General features: G+C 41.2%; 1 protein-coding gene across 1 annotated transcript in view; it reads left to right on the top strand.

Annotated features, from left to right (window-relative positions):
- The window catches only part of gask1a (golgi associated kinase 1A), a 143,222-nt gene that overhangs the window by 25,828 nt on the left and 96,809 nt on the right, over positions 1-20,585 (top strand). The gene's annotated exons all lie outside the window — the stretch shown is intronic.

The following is a 20,585-nucleotide window of genomic DNA, read 5'->3' on the forward strand; positions in this document are numbered from 1 at the left end:
GCCAAAATGAACAATTCATCTGAATATATAATGCACATGTATACTGTGTATATATGTGCAAAGTGTAAAGTAAGAAAGTAAGTCACTTTTGTTTTACTAGGAGGCTTAAGGCTAGTATTTTCAGTCAACATTGAGTATTGAGTAGTAGGTTGACTTGTGTGCTGTACTCTTAAAGGCTCTGTAACTCACCTTAAATTGGTGTTAGGATATACAACTCCTTTCAAAAAAGATGTGCAGAAGAGTCCAAATACTCCCGTTGTTTCTGATTCATTTACAAAATTTATCTACACAAAATGTGATGTGCAGTAACATCAATCAAATGCATCATCATACTGCAGAATTCTGACAGAGTGACGAACAAACTCTGAGCTAGAGTGAACAAAACTCTACCATCTGTCCATTCATCCTTTCCTCTCTTCCTGTCCTAACTCCACTGTTTAGGTGACTAATGGATGACCCTGGTCATTCTGAACATAACCAGGACACTTTGTTGTCCAGTTTTGTCTAAAACATCATCCATTAACTTTGTCACACTCTAGGCTTTTAGCTTTAATGCATCAAAAGCCTGACAGGCAATGACAGGAAACAGAGGGGGAAGGATTAATGAAATGAATATCAAGAGGATAAAGAGTCAAAGACAAATACACAAATGTAACACATCATGAGTAGCCTACATATAAATATAATATACTGTAGTCAAGTTGAGTTGTACTTGTAAGTGAATCTGATAACATTTGTAAAAATAAATAATAATAACGATTTGCAAATTATTGTGTTCATCAGTTGTATTAAGTCCTCTCTTCAGGAAAAGAGAGCCTTGATCCAGGATGAGGTCTGGAGCCTTGCACAGGTGGGAAATGAGGAAGGTACCCCTGTGTAGGTTGTGTGGAGTAAAAAGAACATTCTATCAGGGTGCAAAACAGCTCTGACCCAGGAGGGATACAGATGGCGCCATAACAAGGTATTGGCAACATTTGAGCAACACCCAGCCAAAACAAAGACACTGTAACATCAGCTTTGTGAAAGAGGTAAGAAGCCTGATGTCCAGGGTGAAGCAAAACAAAATCTGCTGCAGTCCACACAGGGATTGGAAATGAAGGCTTATCCTGGAACAAAACTACAGATCCCAGAGTAAATATCTACAACTCTGAAACCAGACATCTCATGTGGTCTTAGGAGGGAAAGAAAGTAATCCTGGCAGAACTAATAGTCCCCTGGGAGGAGGACTGTGAGGAAGTGGCTGAGAGGAAAAAAAGCCAAGCACCAACAGTTGGTCTGGGATTGTAGGGACAAAGGATGGACAACATGACTGTTCTCAGTGGAAGTGGAATGCCGAGGATTCCAGCTCAATGCGTGTGGAATCTGATGACAAAAGTTAGAGAAAGGGGACAAAAGAGGAAAACTGCAGTTTGAATGTTGGGAGAAGCAGAAGAAAGAGCCCCCTGTGTGCTCTGGCATAAGAGGGAGGACACTTGATGGAAGCCTGGGGGAGAGGGGCAGTGACCTGGCCACCACTGCCGGCCAACCAACTGGAGACTGTTGTGATTAAGGGTCGAAACAATTGATGAAGGTTGGGTACCACATGATGACCTCTCCTCCTGGCATGTTCACTGGATATGGATGTATTAAGGCATCTCTGATGCAATATGCGCCACATACATTTCAAGCACAGTATTATTGAGACTAGCCCTTTCTATTTAACCATTTTTGTCCTATAGAAGATTCTCAGAAGTTTCTCTGATGGGAAAGAAGATTGGATAAAGTATAACATATCAGCATATTCCCACTGGCTTCCTTTAGTTTCCCATGTTTCTCAAAAAGCACCGAGCACTAAAACAGAGAAAATATGTGACATTTGCACTCTTGTTTTACTGCATGTCAGTAACTTAACACATATTGTCCATATCATGTGAAGGGGCCATGAGATGACAGATATCTAAGACTATGCCTTAAACTTTGTCTTGATAGTGTGTAAGGCCATGTTTCAGGTCCAGTCACTGATTTATTGTTATTGCATGATTCCAGCACCTAAGCAGATTTCCCCCTCTCATAACTCATAACATTTTCAGGAACTGAAATTAACCTCAGTAGCATACAAACTGGAATGGAGAGGGGAAAGACAAAGAAAAGACTGACCATATATTTCCATCTCAGCAATGTCAAATGCCTGTAGATCATAAAGTTAGAAGCAGAGTTAAAGAATAGGTTCACATTTTTGTATGGTATGTCTCAACGCAATCCATACATTAAAACACTGTTGGTCGCTTCAATTATTCCTTCTCTTCATACTGGCCAAAAAAAGGTCCACTGGTTTAGCCTACACAAATAGTTTGTAGTAAAGTACAATATTAACATAAGTGAGGGTTAGGCAGGTCTCACATTTTTTAAATTTTTTTTCCAGGGATGGCAATGTAGGTCTGTTGGTCGGTCCACCACTTTGGTCCAGGCTGAAATATCTCGACAACTACTGGATGGATTTCCATTAAATGTGGTACAGACATCTGCTGTCTCCAGTGGATGGATCCTAATACATTTGGCAAATCCCTGAATTGCTCTCTAGCAACACTAATAAGTTTTCCATTACCCTGTGAAATGTCTCAGTTGCTTGCATTCATTGTATCCATTAATCCATTGTATGGATTGCCAGTAAATTTGGTACAGCCATTTATTATAACCAGAGGATGGATCCTCATAACTTATGTGATCCCTTCAATTTTCATCTAGCGCCATCATCAGGTGGAAATTCTATTTGACTAATATATTGGCTTATGACCAAATACCTGCAAACCAACAACAGTGCTGATGAATAAATGTCATCACACATCAGCACGCTAGCATGTTGACATAACAATGCTAACATGCTGATGTCAGCTGCATGGAGTTTTCCTCAAACAGTTTCAGTTTCCTTGACTGTGAAACTTAAATGCAAATCAATAGAAAAATGTCCACGATTAAAGTCTCCTAGATCATACATCATCTAATAACCAAAATTATCATCACAGAAATATTGGAATCAGGGTGAGTAAATGGATACAGAAATCATAACAGCGTGCAATTGTTTTTCTAGGTGACACAGACTTCAGACTGGCAGCTAACCTAACAGATTTTTTTTCATGCTAACTAGAAAAACAGCAATTCTAATAATGTATAAATTGAACAATGTCTACGTTTCACAATCACAACAGATTAATAAGGATTTATGAGGAAAATGTCCTACCACAGAGCACACAAAGTGTGAGTAACCTGCAGCACTGGCCATGTGTTTTACTAATAAAGCAAAAGTGAGACTTAAAGGTGAAGTGTGTAATATTTAGTGGGATTTGGTGGCATTTATCAGGGAACTGCAGATTGCAACCAGTCAAAACTTCTCCAAGCTAGAATTCCTTCACTGTTCCTTGTTCAAGAGTTTTTTTTCTGGAGCTGAATTACCCACAGAAATCTCTTCTTCTCCAAAACAAGCAAACCAGTTGATTTAAACTGCTAAAAACACTGAATAAAGCTGTTTCACGTTACACGAGTGCATCTCTGATGCTTTTTGGCTTCTCAGAGACAGACGGCTTGCCCACAACATGCTATTGTGAGCTCTCCCCTTTTCTCTCACAAGTTAATATGTGCCCACCTTTTTTGATACAGATGATACAGACATTTTGAAACAGACCTTGAAATTGGTAAAAACACAGAATAACGCAGTTTCAATTTACAAATCCATGTTTTTTTTTAAAGATTATTTTTATTGGCTTCATTGACAGGACAGTAGGTGAAATGGGAAGACAGGGACAGAGAGTGGGGACGGACATGCAGCAGAGGGCCGCAAGCCGGATTCGAGCCTGCGGCTGCTGCAGTGAGGCGATGCCTCTGTACATGGGGCGCCGGCACTATCCAGTACGCTACCAATGCCCCACAAATCCATGTATTTTTGACACAGTCTGGCATGTTACTGCGGGAGGCTACATCAATGGAGAGATCCAGACAAAGGTTATCCACAAAGGTCTTAACTTCTCCAAAACTGGAGCAGGTGATTAGAAATAAAGCAGTTTCATGTTACAGATCAGTGTAACTCTTCTTATTACAGTGGCTGATGCAAGAAAACAGAAAACTGTCGAAACATGGCAGGGCAACATGGCAGCCACCTCCCATTCAATGCATGTGTAGGTCCTGTTTGTGCATGTGTGTGTATTACAAATCAAATCCTACACAGTGGTCCTTTAACTCCAGACTAAAACCACATTATTACTTTATGGTGGTGGTAGTATAAGACTCAAGGATAATAAATAGATTAATGTATTTCTGAGGACATGGCATACAGAAGCCATGACAGGAAAAGCAGCAGGGCATACTGAGTCAAAGATAGAGAGCAGAATGTGTGTAACCTAAGGACCAGACAAATCTGCCAGCTCGTGTTTTATTTGTGCTGGCATTTGCAGGTTGGTCTGATGATGCAAGGCTAGGATGATTTATGACCTATAATTTAAAGTATAATTAAAAAATAAGTGTACATTATGTATAGGAACATACTAGTAAAATATGTACCTGTTATGTCAGTGTAATTCTACATGCATGCTTTTTTATCGGTGACGACATCAGTGTAAGCCTTACAGTCACCAGCAGAGGTCAGAAAAGATCTGGTAGTTATTAACGGTGACACTCCTTTTATATTTAAGAAGTTGAAAAAACGTTCTCACAACTTGGATTACTGAATTTGATGTTTTATTTAAAGAATATAGTTGGCAACTCTCGCTGCATAGCATTATGTTTGCTTTCCATTACAAAGACAATTTAAATTTGTCATGAATTTCCCATGAATTAGTATCTTAAAATATTTGAAGTGTTTTTGTTTGTTTGTTTGTTTGTTTGTTTGCATTATAGTCTAAATTATTCCCTATCAACCTCTGTCTTGAGTTTTGTGGCAGTTGGGAGAAGCGTTATGATGTGGAGAGGAAGACTTCTCATATTTCACTCCAACCAGACGGCGTTCCTCCAAACACAGAGGCTCTCACTTTTAAATCAGCTTCCCAGACGCTCGCGTGGAGTGACGCGTTCCCTTGGGAGGGGAGGCTGGGCTCGAGACAGCCTGTGGATCAATTTTAAATCTGCAACCAAAAAAATTACCATACCGTGATGTTACCTGTGGCACTCAGTTAACTTCTTACAGCAGGGTTGAGTTAACTGTGGACAGATTTGCACACTAAAGTTATTGAGTGACTCGTGCGCGGCTACAACTTCAGGACCACCGGCTGTCCAGGCTGTGTGTGGACATCATCAACCTCCAGACGACGCGATGTCTGCATGTAAAGAGGCTGGAGCGGAATGAACTCGACCGACGAGCTGAACCATGGTAAGGCTGTTTTCATGCAAACGTTTCCCCTTCAGCCGTACAGCCTGAGACAAGACGGGGCAGTCTGAAAAGTTTGGGCTAAGCGAAGTGCTGAGTAGGCAGATAGATGCGAGTTCACTTATGACTCATACTTGAAGGATATCAGCTGTTGGCACGAGCATTACAGTCGTTACAATGGGTATTGTGGCTGGTTTCCGTTCGTGTTATTGTTGTCATAGCCTACACTTTCATATCAAGAGACCAGAGAACCAAATGTGATATAGTGTACCTCACTGATAAGATAATATCCCACCTTAGAATATTACATTTGGTGGAAGAAGCAGGTAATTAAGACCCTTTACTGCAATAAAAGTGCCTTTTCAACTGAGTAAATGTAATCCACACGAGTCAGAGCTAATTTCTTATCTAGGCCTAACCACCATATCGATTTTTACTAAACTTGGTAGATATGTAGAACAGGACGCTTCAAGGTGACTGGAGAAATTTAACTCTAATTGGCAACTGGGTGGCGCTATAACAACAGAAAAATGCTTAAAAACGGCTAAAATGCGACAGATCGCTGTGGCTCCCCCTGTGGCCAAATACCATAGGCTACAGTATGCTGCTGCAACAAGGGCTAGCCACACCTCTTCCATGTGAACTACCAGTGCGCCCCACTTTTAAGTCAATACAACATATAAACACTTTAACTATCTGCCTTTCAACGTGCTACCTCAGCTTCTAATGTACAGTTTTAGCCCACTAACTATCCCATCATTGGCAATGGTACTACTGTAGCCTACTTTCAATAAAGCAATCGTACTATCAAATTCACAAAAACTCTGTCTGAATACATTGCTCTTCTTCCCAAACACACACCATGTGAAACTGTACGTGGGCAACTGTGCACTCAATCGGTATGGACTAGTTTAAAATAAGGACCAGGAGAAAATAAATCAATTTTAACACATTTATTTGGTGGTATGCTAAACAAGATCTGAATGCTGAGTACATATTTCACACAGAATCTGAATCTGCATACTGCCGTTGAATCTTTTAATCCTCTCTCTTTCTACAAATCTGTATTGTATTCTTTCCATATTATTCTTTAATATTTACTTGTTAGCGAAATATTTAAAGAACCTCTATTAATCACGCAATTTAAATGTGAAAAGTCTCATTGACTGACCTTCAGCTGTGTGTATGCGGAGAAGGAGAGGGGCGGAGGGAGCGGAGCTGTGGAAACATCCTACAGTCCAACATACTATCATGCATTTAAATAACTTATTAGACGTATATATATATATATATATATATATATATATATATATATATATGTGTGTGTATGTATATGTAAAGAAAGATGACATTTAGAGAGCAAGCCCAAATAAGCAACTCCACTTTAGAAACAAGCCCAAAAAAACGCAACCCACGACTACCAATATTTGTAAGCGACTTAAAAAAAAAAAAAAAAAACAAGCCCAAAGTCGTGACTTATAAGCTCAACCAAACCTGACGTTGTTAGCTGTTTGCATGACGCCGTTGCTAGGTTACCAGGGAGCAAGTGAGTGTGTTCATGCAACCAACCTTGCACAGCCTGACTCCGAGGGTAACATGCGCGGCTTTCCTCGTGTTTTTTTCCTGACAGAATACACTAACATTATTGAACGTTACATCGAACGCTTTTTCTATGGATGGCGCATAAGTGTTTATTGCAAGACGATATGTTATGGTCTTATCGCCCACCACTAATTTCTATGTCAAAAAGCAATGAAAATTTTGATTACAAGAAAGCAAACTGAAAGAAATTGTGTGAGGAGGTAGGCCTGTCGCAATATGCAATAAGTCTGGGTAAGGGTAAGTATGGGTTCGTCGGCGGAGGTCTGTGCTTTGCGCACTCTGTGTGAAAAGGGCTTTAGCTTCCCTGGGACCTAATGGAGCAGTAGGCGGGAGAGGACGCTCAGTGTATGATGATTGAAGGAATTGTCTAAAAGGCTGAACCCCTTTTTGATTGACAGTGCTTTTGAAATACACACCGGCATCATCACATTTTGAGCTCAGTCCCATGCAGATATTTGCGAGTGGAGTCTTCTGACAGAGTGCCTTCCAGAGTGCCTTATTTCCATAAGCAATATAGCTCATTTTCATCGTTTGTAAAGTACACACGACTAAACCCATCTGAAAATCTTTGAGGTGTGTTTTGCTGTGGTTCTATGGCATGAGTGTGGTTGAAAATCAGCTTCAATTAAATGTTCCTTTTATAAGTTACTGCCTCGCTAAAATATGACAAATTTTATGATGAGCTTCTCCTGTTTGAAAGACCAGCAGCCGCCACTGGTCTGTAGCCACCACTCTGTAGCCTCGTTCAGTGGCCTGACACAGCATCTGATTGTTTACACGTCATCAGTAACAGTCTAATAACACTGTAGGCTGCTGTGATACAGACAGACAAAGACAAAGGCATAGACAGCACATATTACTGAAGTTGTAGGAAATATCACAATCCAATATGCTAAAATGGGGGGGGGGGGGCAGTTTTTTCAGAGGTGTGAGGAGATATAGAGGGAATGAGACGACATCTGGATGCAGCGAGATTATCATAGTTTATAAAAATGCAGCATTAGTTTGTTAGTGTTGGGTGTATTGTATTGTATTGCTCCGCCTACCATTGTAATTCACTGTAAATCTTTGTATTTGAGACTGGTAGGTTAGACTAAATGAGCACTTTAAAATAGTTTTGGACATTTTTTCATGTTTTATAATACTTTACAGATCAAATGATGATTGATAGATATTACAAGCTCAGTGGCCTAGTGGTAGAGTGTCCGCCCTGAGACTGGGAGGCCGTGGGTTCGATCCCCAGCCGGGTCATACCAAAGACTATGAAAAATTGGATCCATTGCCTCCCCGCTTGGCACTCTGCATCAGGGGTTGGCATTGGGAGGTTAGATCACCACATAATTCCAGAGCTGTGACATCAGTGGGACCTTAACTTCTAACTTTATATAAATAATGGGCAGAGTAATAAACAAAAAAATAATTGTAAGTTTCATTCCCACTCTGTCAGTCAATTTATCTATGGAGTTTAGTCATCTCAGATCAAGCCATTCCCATTCCAAAGTTGCCAAACACCACCGCTTTATCAAAAAACACCTTTTGTGGTGGTATGATACACCTGCCGGATGGTGTTGGTTTGTAACACAGCTGTGGTGTCATGATATGCTGCTGGTCGGCTGGATGGCAACTGGCATGATATGCCACTGGACGGTATCAGACTAAAACACTGCTGGTAACGACGTAATGTAAGGAGCTGGAAAGTCCCTATAGGGCAGGGGGAGAGGTGGTGGATGGGTGGATGGTTGTGTTTGTGTTGCCTAAACCTAACCATGTGTTGTGTTGCATGGTGTAAATTGACATGCTGTCAAAAACACATGCACATGCAAACAAATGCTGGAGGACACCTAGTGCGAAATATGTAGACATGAACTGCACTGACCAAGCGGTGATTCGGGATTAGAATGAGTTTCTCACTTGTAAAATGAAAATAGAAGGAATTTTACCAACTTAAAGGAAAGAAGATACACTCACTCTGGGACTGCATGCAAATAGGTAATGTAATGATGTAAAGCGTTCTGAGAGGCTACGGAGAAGTGAAAAGCACTACATAAATGCAGTTCATTTACTGTGCTGCCTGGCAATTTGCATTCCGCCAAGTTTTTTTGTAAAGAGGTCAACTTTGAAAATAGCTTGGCTGGAAAGTCAAAACAGTTTTTTCTATCTCCTAACTATCATCTGTCTTTCATGCAGTCCCTATACTCTCACATTTCAAATTGGTTCCATATGCAGAGCAGACAGACTCCTGGTTTAAACTGCCACAAGGAAACAAAGAGGAAAGCTCTCTGCTCATTCTTCTCTTTTCTCCTCTTTTCCTCTTCTCTTTTTCCTCTTCCAATTCTATGTTTTCCTCTTTTCCCTTTCTCTTCTTCTTTGTCATCATTTTCAGTTCTCTTTTCTTCTTATTTCCTTCCTCTGATCTCCTTCTTTACTCTTCTCTTCTCCTTTCTCTTCCTCCTCTTTCTCCTCTTGTTCTCATCGCCTTTCTCCTCTCTTCCTTTTCTCCTCTCCCCTCTTCTCCTCTTTTTCCCTTTTCCTCTTTTCTTTCTTCCCTCTTTCCTCTTATTTCTCCTTTTTTCCTCCTCTTTTTCTCTCCTCTCCTCTTCTCTTTCTCCTCTTCTCTGCTCTTTTCCCCTCCTTTCTTCTTCTTTTTTCTCCTTTTTTCCTCTTCTCTTTTCTCATTCTTTCCTCTTCTCTTTTCTCCTCTTTTCCTCTTCTCTTCTCTTACCTGTTACTAAGCCCGGAGCCTCTGCTGTCACTCTCAAGTAGTTTGTGAGCTCCACTACTCAACTACTGAAATCTTTAGGCCTGTGATATGAAACATAGTAAACAAATGTTGAGGTTAGGAAAACAAATGGATTGGCGTGTGAGTTAGTCACTATGATGAATGCAAATTAAAGCACCGGAGCTGGAAGATACACCTGCCGGTTTCCAGTGTGCTGGCCAGCTACAACAGCATCGGAGAGGGAGTTATGCATATTTCATTGTTCCTGTACCCGGCCTACAGACAGAGACTGAAACAAACGAACCCTGTCACCAAACAAGTTAAACTACGGACCCCAGAGACAGAGCACCCGGAAGGACTGTTCTGCTCTGACAGACTGGGATGTGCTTAAAGCTGCAGCCACTCTGGAGGACTCTTCTGTCAGCATACAGGGCTACTCTGAGTATGTGTCTGGGTACATTACCACTTTTGTCGACAACACCGTGCACACCATACAAGTCAGGAAGTTCCCCAACCACAAGCCCTGGATAAACAGTCAATTATGCTGCATGCTGCGTGCCCGCTCTGTTGCTTTCAGATCAGGCACACACTGACCCCTCCCTCTGTGCCTGGCTTCTAGACTTTCTGACTGACAGGCCCCAGTCTGTCAGGATTGGTAATAGGACTTCAGCCAGCAACATTATGAACATTGGCACCCCACAGGGATGTGTCCTCCTCCCCATCCTGTACACCCTGTTCACCCAGGGTCGCCTCCCACAAGGACAACATCATCCTGAAGTTTGCAGAAGACACCGCAGTAATAGGACGCATCACTGGCGGTGATGAAGCGGCCTACAGGAGGGAGGTTGCCAGTCTGGTGTCATGGTGTGAGGACAACAGCCTCACCCTCAACATGGACAAGATCAAGGTCAGGGTCAAGGTAAACTTTATTATCCCACAAGTGGGAAATTCATGAAGAAGATGATAGTGGACATGAGGAGGGAGAGGAGACCTCATCGGCAAATGTTCATCCGGGAGCTTGAAGTGAAGAGGGTGAGCAGCTTCTAAAACCTGGGCGTCCACATCAATGGTCAAGAAAGCTCAACAGCGGCTGTACTTTCTTAGGAGGCTGAAGAAGTTTGACATGTCAGCCAAAATCCTCAGCAACGTCTACAGTTGCATTGTGGAGGACATCCTGACCAGCTGCATTACTGTGTGGTACGGCAACACTACTGCTATGGACCGCAAACGCCTGCAGAGAGTGGTGAAAACTGCTGAGAAGATCACCGGGACTCCACTGCCCTCTCTGCAGAGCATCTACCACTGCAGAGTCCACAGGAGAGGTGCATCTATAGTAGGGTTGTCACGATACTAAAATTTCAAACTCGATATCGATACCCAGGAAAATATTCAATACTCAATACCATTTTCAATACAGCAACAAAAAATTAAGAGGCATGTCATTTTTTAAATAAAGATCAGAACAGTAACATCAATGATAACAACAAAAAAATCCCCCCAAAATAAATAACAACCAGAAACAAGATCTGTCCATACAAATGTATTTATCTATAGCCCTGTTTATTTTCTGTGCTTCTGGTAAATTGGCACCATATTTTCATTGCTGATCAAATAGAGTTGGTAGTTTAGGCTCAGGATGCTCCTGTTTCTACCTCACTATGTGATCAGAGAACCAACTGTTTTTTCAGCTTCAATCTGTGACTTTACAGTTAACATAACTTTTCAGACACACATAATTGTGTTGTCCTGTTAAACTAACATTGTCTATTAATGTTACGGACGGGCATAACTGATAAAGTTTTCTGCTTAGCTCCCACATTAACGTTAGAAGTTATATTTTAGTTTGATGCTGGCGACACCAGCTGCTCAGCAGCTAGTAAGGGGAGGGGCTGTACCTGCCGTCTGCAGCGTGCTGTGTTCACTTCACAAAATATTTCCAAAGAGCGGACCATGTTTACACATCCAGTCTGCACAGGACTTTTGCACAATATTTACACTACAGTTTCTTGCTGCCTCAATTTATCTTTGTCTATATATTCCCTTTAGTGTATGTATTAGTTTTATATTTTTTTATCTATATTGTTTACTTTTTTATCTATTTCTAATTGAGTGTGGATTTAGTTGATATTTTTTCTGGTATTCATTGCACTAAGCAAAGGAAGAATTTAATTGTACAGGCAAACGTGTTTCCTCACTGTTTCACATACTGTTTCACAGTAGCGTGTCAGATGCCTGCACGCCAGCTTTGACTAACTTTTTCCCGCAAAAACTTAACCATAACTCCAGAGGAGTAAGGGATGTCCCGATCCAGCTTTTTCACTTCCGATCGGATACCGATATTACAGCCTTGAGTTTTGGCCGATACCGATACCGATCCGATCCAAGCACGTATTATGCATATTCACTTATTTTGTTGTCAGCCATGTTAGAAAAGGTTTGATCAAGCGATATTACTCTAACAAGAACAACTACTTAATCAGGTTAGTTAGAATGATCCACAACAGTTGGTATGAGAAACTGACCTGTTTATTGTTAACAGGGTTAAATAAACAAACTTTAAACTTGAACATTAACATTAACTAAAAAATATAACTGGTTTGCTTTGGCTGCTTTGGCCCCTTAATAAATAGAAAATGAATCAACACAAGAAATCTTTAAAATGTCTAACAATGAAATTAAAATAGCAGCAAGACTCCACACACTTGTGCTTTGCCCCCTAATAAATAAAAAATAGATTAACACCACAAGACACTGTTGGCATTTAACAAACAATGCAGCCTTTCCTTTTCAGTTATTTTCGTAGTGTTTTTGTAGTCCATCCATGGCTCCAATTTCACTAACTGTGCCCAAAACAATGCCATCAGTGCTCTTTACTTAAACAGCAAGAGTGTAAACCAAATAAAAATATCATTCTCAAAAAACCAGAGCAGAAAACAAATAGTCAGTTAACTAAATTGACCACTACTCTTCCTACCCTCTGTGTATCTGCTGTCTGCATGCTGGCCTGGTGGATTGATAGTAAGAGCTGGAGCGGATCACTGGAATGGACTGCTTCAATCGCAGGCAGTAAAACCTGGCGCGGATTTCGTGAAAAACTGGATCGGAGTTCATGGATCGGCATTTTTCCATGCATCAAGACAACACTTCAGTGAAACTTTCATACTGAGGTTGTATGGTCAAGCTAAAGATGAAGTTACACTTGAGTTAATGAATGCAGAATGAGTTGCTATCACCACAGATGGATGGACGTCATGTATAACAGAAGCCCATGTAACCGTGACCTGTCATCATATTGACCCCGAGTGGCAAATGAAGAATTATGTTCTGCAGACAGGTCGGTTTTGAAAGGAGCACATGAGGAGTGGAATATCAGTGACAAAAAGCCTGTGCTCATAACCGATAATGCCAGCAGTATGTCGGTAGCCAGAATAGAGGCTAATCTGTCACCACACATCAAATACCATAAACTTCGCCACACAGAAAGGACTGAAATGTGCCGGTGCAGCACGTCTTTTGGGCAGAGTGAGATGGCCCAGCAAGCAAAACGTATTGGCTATATTTAGCTCCCATTTAGTCTGGCTACATGTCTATAAATCTAGCCGATTTAATTTTGAAATTGATTAAATGTAATTTTCGCCATTGCAGATGGCGTGCGGTATGATATTCAATCACGTATGGACAGTCAACAGTAATTAAAATATGTTTATCTCCATTTTTTGGACATGGTCTCTACATAGCCGTATCATTGATGATGTCTACACTTTGGCTATGGTTAGACGTCTACCAAATTTTCACTGACAGCCCATATTCAGCCGTGATTTAGCCTAGACGTCAGGTCTTCATGTAGACGGCTATTAGACATTTTTTAAACCAAAAAATGCTTGCTGGGGGGTCATGTCATTTTTCCACTGCAGCACAGTAGTGACTGCAGTTTTGAAAGAGAAACAGAAGTTGCTTGGACTTCCAGAACACAAACTAAATGTGATGTGACCCCCACAAGGCAGATGTGATCACATGCTGGAACAGTTTGTTTGAAATGTTGGAGCGTTTTTTTTGGAGCAACAAGCTGCAGTGTGTGCTTCACTCCTGGACAGAAAACTAAGGAAAGGTGCAAATGATGTGCATACACTCAACAAAAGGGACATTGCTGCAGCTGAAGACACGGTAAAGCTGGTGGGACCAGTGCAAAGTGTGATCACCATCATGTGTGAGGAAGCTCAGCCCACTGTGTCAGTTATTGCACTACTGAAAGCTAAACTGTTGGATCATTTTAGGATCTCTGTGGAAGACTCCACTTTAGTAACAGAGATGAAGGAGACAAGCGAACTTGAACAGCGATATGTGGACGTGCAGGAGATCTTGCACAGAGCATCTGCCTTAAGGCCTCTACACATGATCAGCTGTAAAACTGCTTTGCGCTGGCTGTCCCATTGTTGGTCTATGGAGAGGGCGGCACCGCCTGACAAAGTGGCACCGCTACCCTTGGCGTTGCGCACTGCTCGGATTTTCCGCCCGAGCGCTGCGCTCAGAGTTGAAATTATTTGAACCGAGTTTACCTCTGACCTCTGCGCCCCACCTGGCGATGAGTAAAGCGCGTTGTTCTTATCATGTGAAGGCGGCTTTAGACCTAAGGTTCAAGACACTGTCATTTGTCATAGTGTGGAGGAGAGAGATGCAACTTTCCAGTGTCTCATATGTGAGGCTGCAGAGCTGTGGGACCAGAAGTTAAAATCATATTTTTGTCTGTGTATTTATTAATCTTTGAGAAATGCTAACACTATTCATGAGTAATATTTTTATTATTTCTTTTAGTGTTTAATGCTTTCCATTTGCTTTTGTGTGTCTGTATGTTTATTTGTGTTTTAATCATCTACAGAATGACAAAGTGGCATAGGTTGAGAATACCCCTTCTACCTTATCTGGTGACCAAAATGATCAATCTGCCTCAGTGCCTTTGTCCCAGGCTCAAGCCACCGAACAAGGTGTGTGTTTGTGTACAGTAGTTTTAATTTTAGTGGAGGTGTTATTGACTCAATGTTATAAACAAGTAAATGAGATAATAAATAATCAGGTAACAAGTGTTTGGAGTGCAAAAAAAGAGATATTCTGTCATTTAAGAATACGTTCCTGCTTCCAAGAAGTCAAAGGCACTTGAAGATCTTTTTGGCGACATCTTTGGCACAGTGGACCTTAGACAGACTGCCAGGACCTCCAGAGAGCTAGCCTATGCTGAAGTGGCTAAGTTTAAAGACACTCCATCTTTGATCCTGGGAGGTGATGTGTTACAGTGGTGGAAAAGTCAACAGACTGAGCTTCCTCTCCTGACAAACCTTGTCAAAACATACCTTTGCATTCCCTGTACTAGCGTACCATCTGAGCATGTGTTCAGCACTGCAGGTGACACTGTCCGCTCTGAATGCAGTGTTTTGTCTCCTGAACATGTTGATCAGTTAATTTATTTGAAGAAAAACCTCTCGAAGAGCAGCACTGAAGCATCCAAAGGACATTGTGCATTTTGTTAGTGCACTTAAAATACTTAAACAAAGAGAACATGTGTAATTGTTTGTTTGTTCTGACTGAAATGTCTTTTGATTTGGTTACAAAATCAGATGTGACGCAGGAGCACAGTGGTTTAAGTTGTTACCTGGGTCATCAGTAAGTTCTTACTGTTAAAAACATTGTTTGTGAGACACTATAAATATGATTGAAGGTTTACATGTATATTGGTACAATGGCACTTTAAAGGAGCTATATGGAAGAAATCTAAAACAAATAGTCATAAAATCCTCCTAATACGTCACAGAGACTAAGGAATAATGTTCATATAACACACTGATCTCACCGACAACAATAGTACAGCCAGAATATTTACATTTAAAAAAAAAAAAAAAATTATGGCCCGCAAATCATGTTTATGTTTTGAATTTGTGTTTTGGCCTGTTGCGCCACCCACCGCCAGTCACACAGTCAGTAGAGTCTCAGCATCAGTTACAGTTACGACTGAGCTACAGCAGCACGGCAAGCAGCATTAGCAGTGTCCCGGTACATAGCATTAGCAGTCTCCTCAGCTGTATCCCGACAGCAGCGTTAGCAGTGTCCCAGTACATAGCATTAGCAGCCGGCTCCTCCTCAGCTGTATCCCGACAGCAGCGTTAGCAGTGTCCCAGTACATAGCATTAGCAGCTGGCTCCTCTTCAGCTGTATCCCGACAGCAGCGTTAGCAGTGTCCCAGTACATAGCATTAGCAGCTGGCTCCTCCTCAGCTGTATCTGGCAGCAGCGTTAGCGGCAGAGAAGCCGGACTTGCTCGAACGGTCCGCTGGAAAACCGAAGATCAAGGACGTGGCGACGCAGCCCTGCCACGGCAGCCGTCTGTGGGCAAACAAATCAGTCTCCAGTGTGCCGCTGTCCAGCAACCTCGAATCTGTAGGAGAAGGGGGGCGGACATGACTCGCGGCAGTATTTTGAATTTGAGTGCAGTAACCGTTTTGGCCACATTCTTACATACAGCACCTTTAAGTTAACAGATGAACACTTACACTTGAACAAGAAATGTGGCACTTTATAGTGAGCAGGTTCTATTTTTATTTATTTTTTTATGTTTTTGTTTAAAAAGTTGTATTTCATTTGAATGTCTGGCAGAGCTAGGAAATAAAAGTGTCAAATGATATTTTAGTTGCTTTTTGTGAGTTGATGTGAATGCAATTGATATTTTTAAATGGGCATATGATATATGATATATCGCCTCATATCGATCGCGGGCCCCTGAATCAAATCAAATTGAAATTGTATTGTGGCACACTTTGTGATATCGGCAAATATCGGATCATTGTCCAAAGAATCGATATAATACGGTCTCGTGAGGTGATTTACACCCCTACTTTTTAGAGCTCTCTCTCTCTGTCTGCTTGTCTGTGAGTCTCTTTGTGTCTTTGATTTTCTGTGTGTGTGTGTGTGCGCGTGTGTGTGTGTGTGTGTGAGAGATTAGGGGCTCGTCCCGTCCTTCTGGCTCTCTGTTTAGACACAACCGACAAATATGTGGAAGCATGAGATGCGTCTACTATTTATCATAGTCAGATTATTTATATCATATTTAGTATACACTTTATATTGTTGACAACACATTGTCAGTGTGCTTTTTTGCCAGATTCACTTGGGGCTTCTGGAAAAACCAGATGCCAAAATTATCACTGCAGATTGCGAGCCAGCCTTGCTGCTCAGTGCCGCATCCAGTGTGAACAGCCCAATTACTTAACACGGGCACCGGAAACACGCGGGCAGTGGAAAATCAGCACGCTTCACAGCACTTCCACATCCAGTGTGAACCTGGTGTTAGGATGCAAAGTAAGAACAGGATACACTGTAGACGTTGCAGGTATATGAATGGAAACACACTGAACATGGTAATGCACAGTACAGCATGACCCAGACGTTCCGATCACTGACACCCTTCTATAATGTGGCCTATAATGACATGACAATACACAACCAGCTTCGGGGGATTTTTGTTGTTGTTTTTTTATAGTGGCGGACTGGCAGAAGTGGGCAGTGTGGATAAATGGAAAGTGAAAACAATAAGCAGGTTATGTATGTGTTGCGTGACATTGTAAATGTAATAACATTATCTAAAATCCTGTTGTAACGCATTACATTACTTTGTTACTGCTAAAATGTAACATGTAGCTCAAATGCATTAATTTTGTAATGTGTAACCCCTAACACTGGTACCATGTTACATTGTTACCAGACAGACATTTATTATGGATATTATGTGTGTAAAAGCAAACATACAATAGCATGCAGAAGCCCCAAGTCAGAATTTTGTTTACTGTGAACAGTTAAGTAAGTAGAAGATGAACTGAACTCCAAAAGGCATGAAGTTAAAGATGAAACATACTTTTCAACATTTTAAGCAAGATTAGACTGTTATTTCTGTTTTGTACAATTTTAGAGTAAGTTTGGGCACCCCAAGACAATTGAGCACTCAAGCAACTTTTACCAGGGTCTCAGACCTTAATTAGCTTGTTAGGGCTCTGGCTTCATTGTTAGAAAAGGATAGGTGATGCAAATTTCAAAGCTTTATAAATACTCTGACTCCTAAAACCTTGTCCCACTAATCAGCAGCCATGGGCTCCTCTAAACAGCTGCCTAGCATCCTGTAAACTAAAATAAGTGATGCCTACAAAGCAGGAGAAGGTTATAATAAGATAGCAAAGTGGTTTCAGGTAGCTGTTTCCTCAGTCCGTAATGTAATTAAGAAATGGCAGTTAACAGGAACTGTGGAGTTCAAGCTGAGGTCTGGAAGACCAAGAAAGCTGCTTGTAGGATTGCTAGAAAGGCAAATCAAAACCCCTGTTTGACTGCAAAAGACCTGCAGGAAGATTTAACAGACTGGTGGTTCACTGTTCTACTGTGCAGTGACACCTGTACAAATATGACCTTCATGGAAGAGTCTTTAGAAGAAAACTTTTGATGCTTTGGGCATGTGTTGCAGCCAGTGGCACAGGAACATTTCACAGGAAGGGGGAAGAGTGGATTCAGTGACATTCCAGCAAATTCTGAAAGCAAACATCACACCATCTGTAAAAAAAAAAAGCTCAAGATGAAGAAAGGATGGCTTCTACAATGGGGCAATGATCCTAAACACACCTCAAAATCCACAATGTACTACCTCAAGAGGAGCAAGCTGAAGGTTTTGCCATGGCCCTCACAGTCCCCTAACCTAAACATCATTAAACATCTGTGGATAGACCTCAAAAGAGCAGTGCACACAAGATAGTCCAAGAATCTCACAGAGCTAGAAGCCTTCACAATGAAAAGGAAATGGTAATAAAAAAAAGTGTTGCTGAGATACTTGCCAAAGGGGGTCGCTACAAAGTACTGATCATGCAGGGTGCCCAAACTTTTACTTTAGGCCCTTCTCCTTTTTTGTTATTTTGAAACTGTAAAAGATTGAAACTAACAAGTGATCTTGCTTAAAATACTGAAAAAATGTGTCATCTTTCACTATATACCTTTTGAAGATCAGTTCATCTTCCACTTAACTACTCACAGTAAATTAAATTTTGACCAGGGGTGCCCAAACCTTTGCATGCCACTGTACCTGCATTCATTTCAGTTAAATAAATTAAGCAATGTGAAATTACAGGAAATGTGAGCCGTATTGTGAACCAGCTTACTAGGTTTAATTACTGATTCTGGCAGCACACTGACACTTGTGGAACCTAATGCATGCATGTTTACCCACACGCAACCTCTTGTACACACATACACACTCCCACACAAATACATTTATGTATGGATTCACCCTCTCTCTCATGCACAGACACATTTGTTGTACTGCTACATTATGAATGATCCATGAAATCTCAGCTTCTATCACCTGTAAACAGAGCAACTGGAGGGGAATGTTCATCAGATTTATCTCAAAGCCATGTTTCCTGCATTTAGCCAATAGTAAATCTGTATCTTCAGTATCTTATTTTGCAGCAGTATTGGAGTCAGTTTGGTGATCTGATGAGATAAGCATGAGGAATAATCAAATAGTTGATCAGAATACTAGCTTTGTGAAAAGCGGTGATAACCAAAAGGCACAGCATGATTGTCATAGCTACAAAGGCACAGATGTAATTAATGACACTAATGATCCAGGTAGCCAGCATATGCAATACTAGGGCCTTGAAACTGTTTGACCTAAATGGATTGCAGTCATTATAATTACTGTTATTACCTCTGTGAAATGCCAACAAGTCTGCTTTGAGTCATATCTGTACAGTCAGTGTGTTTACAGTACATACACTGAACGTGCTGAACCATGAAACATAAACCAGGGAACAGTTGTCTTTCTCCAGTAAGTTCAATTCTTCAGTGTTATGTAAACAGGTGGAGAAATCTGATTACTTTTAAAGAACACAGGTTTCTTGGCCTATGCTACACAAGAAAAACAACAACAAAACAGGAGTATTGACAAGGAGTTGAGGAGTGTCACAGCCTGAGGAAAGAAGAAACAGATATGTTTGTATTGCTTGCCAAACAGTAGCAGGATGGATAGTCTGTGGCTTGGTAGGTGGTATCTGCCAGTATGCTTTGGGATATGCACAGGCACCTCACCTTACCAATATTAGCGAAGCTTAGATTCTAGATGAGGAGAACAATCCTGTCACTGTCACATCATAACACCAGCCACTGTTAATGTAAAAACAGATGCCTCCACCTTTCAGTTTGCCTTAGAGTTCCATGTTGCAATCCGCTTTGAACAACTGGAAGCCTGCCAGCTGCAGGGCAGACTCTGGTATCGAACCACACATTTGAGTGAAGCACAAAATGGAAGATGAAGAAGAGTCTTCTCCTCACCACAAGCTGAAATTCATCTAGTTTGTTGTGCAGTAATCGAATGTTGGAGAGAAATATTACCTGTAACTGGATGCATGGACATGTTTTTTATCTCCACCTGGGCTTCACTACATGGACAAAGGTGATGAAGCCAAGTGTTTATTGTTCATTGAGCCAATGTAAAATACATACTTGAATAATGTTACCAAGTACCAGGCACCGGTACCCATGAAAAGCTGTATAATGGGTAAAAATGTGTGTGTGTGTGTGTGTGTGTGTGTGTGTGTGTGTGTGTGTGTGTGTAAATCATGGGTATGGGCATGGGTAAAAATGAACTACACATGGACAGGCAGTGGGTGAGAACAAAAATCTATCAGCCTATTTTTATTTTTCAGAAAAAAACAAATGAAAAAGATGTGCAGTGTAAGTGTAATATTTCAACATCTAAATCACTATTATCAAGCTGCTGTTCCCTTTGTTTTTGACAGTCAATGACACAAGTCAAACCTTTGACCCCGTCATCACATTTGTCACAGGATGTGGAGGACTCCAGCTATGAAACATTGCAGCCTGAGGATGAGGTGGCAGTGTACATCGAGTT

The sequence above is a fragment of the Epinephelus fuscoguttatus genome, linkage group LG8 (genome assembly GCF_011397635.1).
Source record: "Epinephelus fuscoguttatus linkage group LG8, E.fuscoguttatus.final_Chr_v1".
Taxonomy (NCBI): domain Eukaryota; kingdom Metazoa; phylum Chordata; class Actinopteri; order Perciformes; family Serranidae; genus Epinephelus; species Epinephelus fuscoguttatus.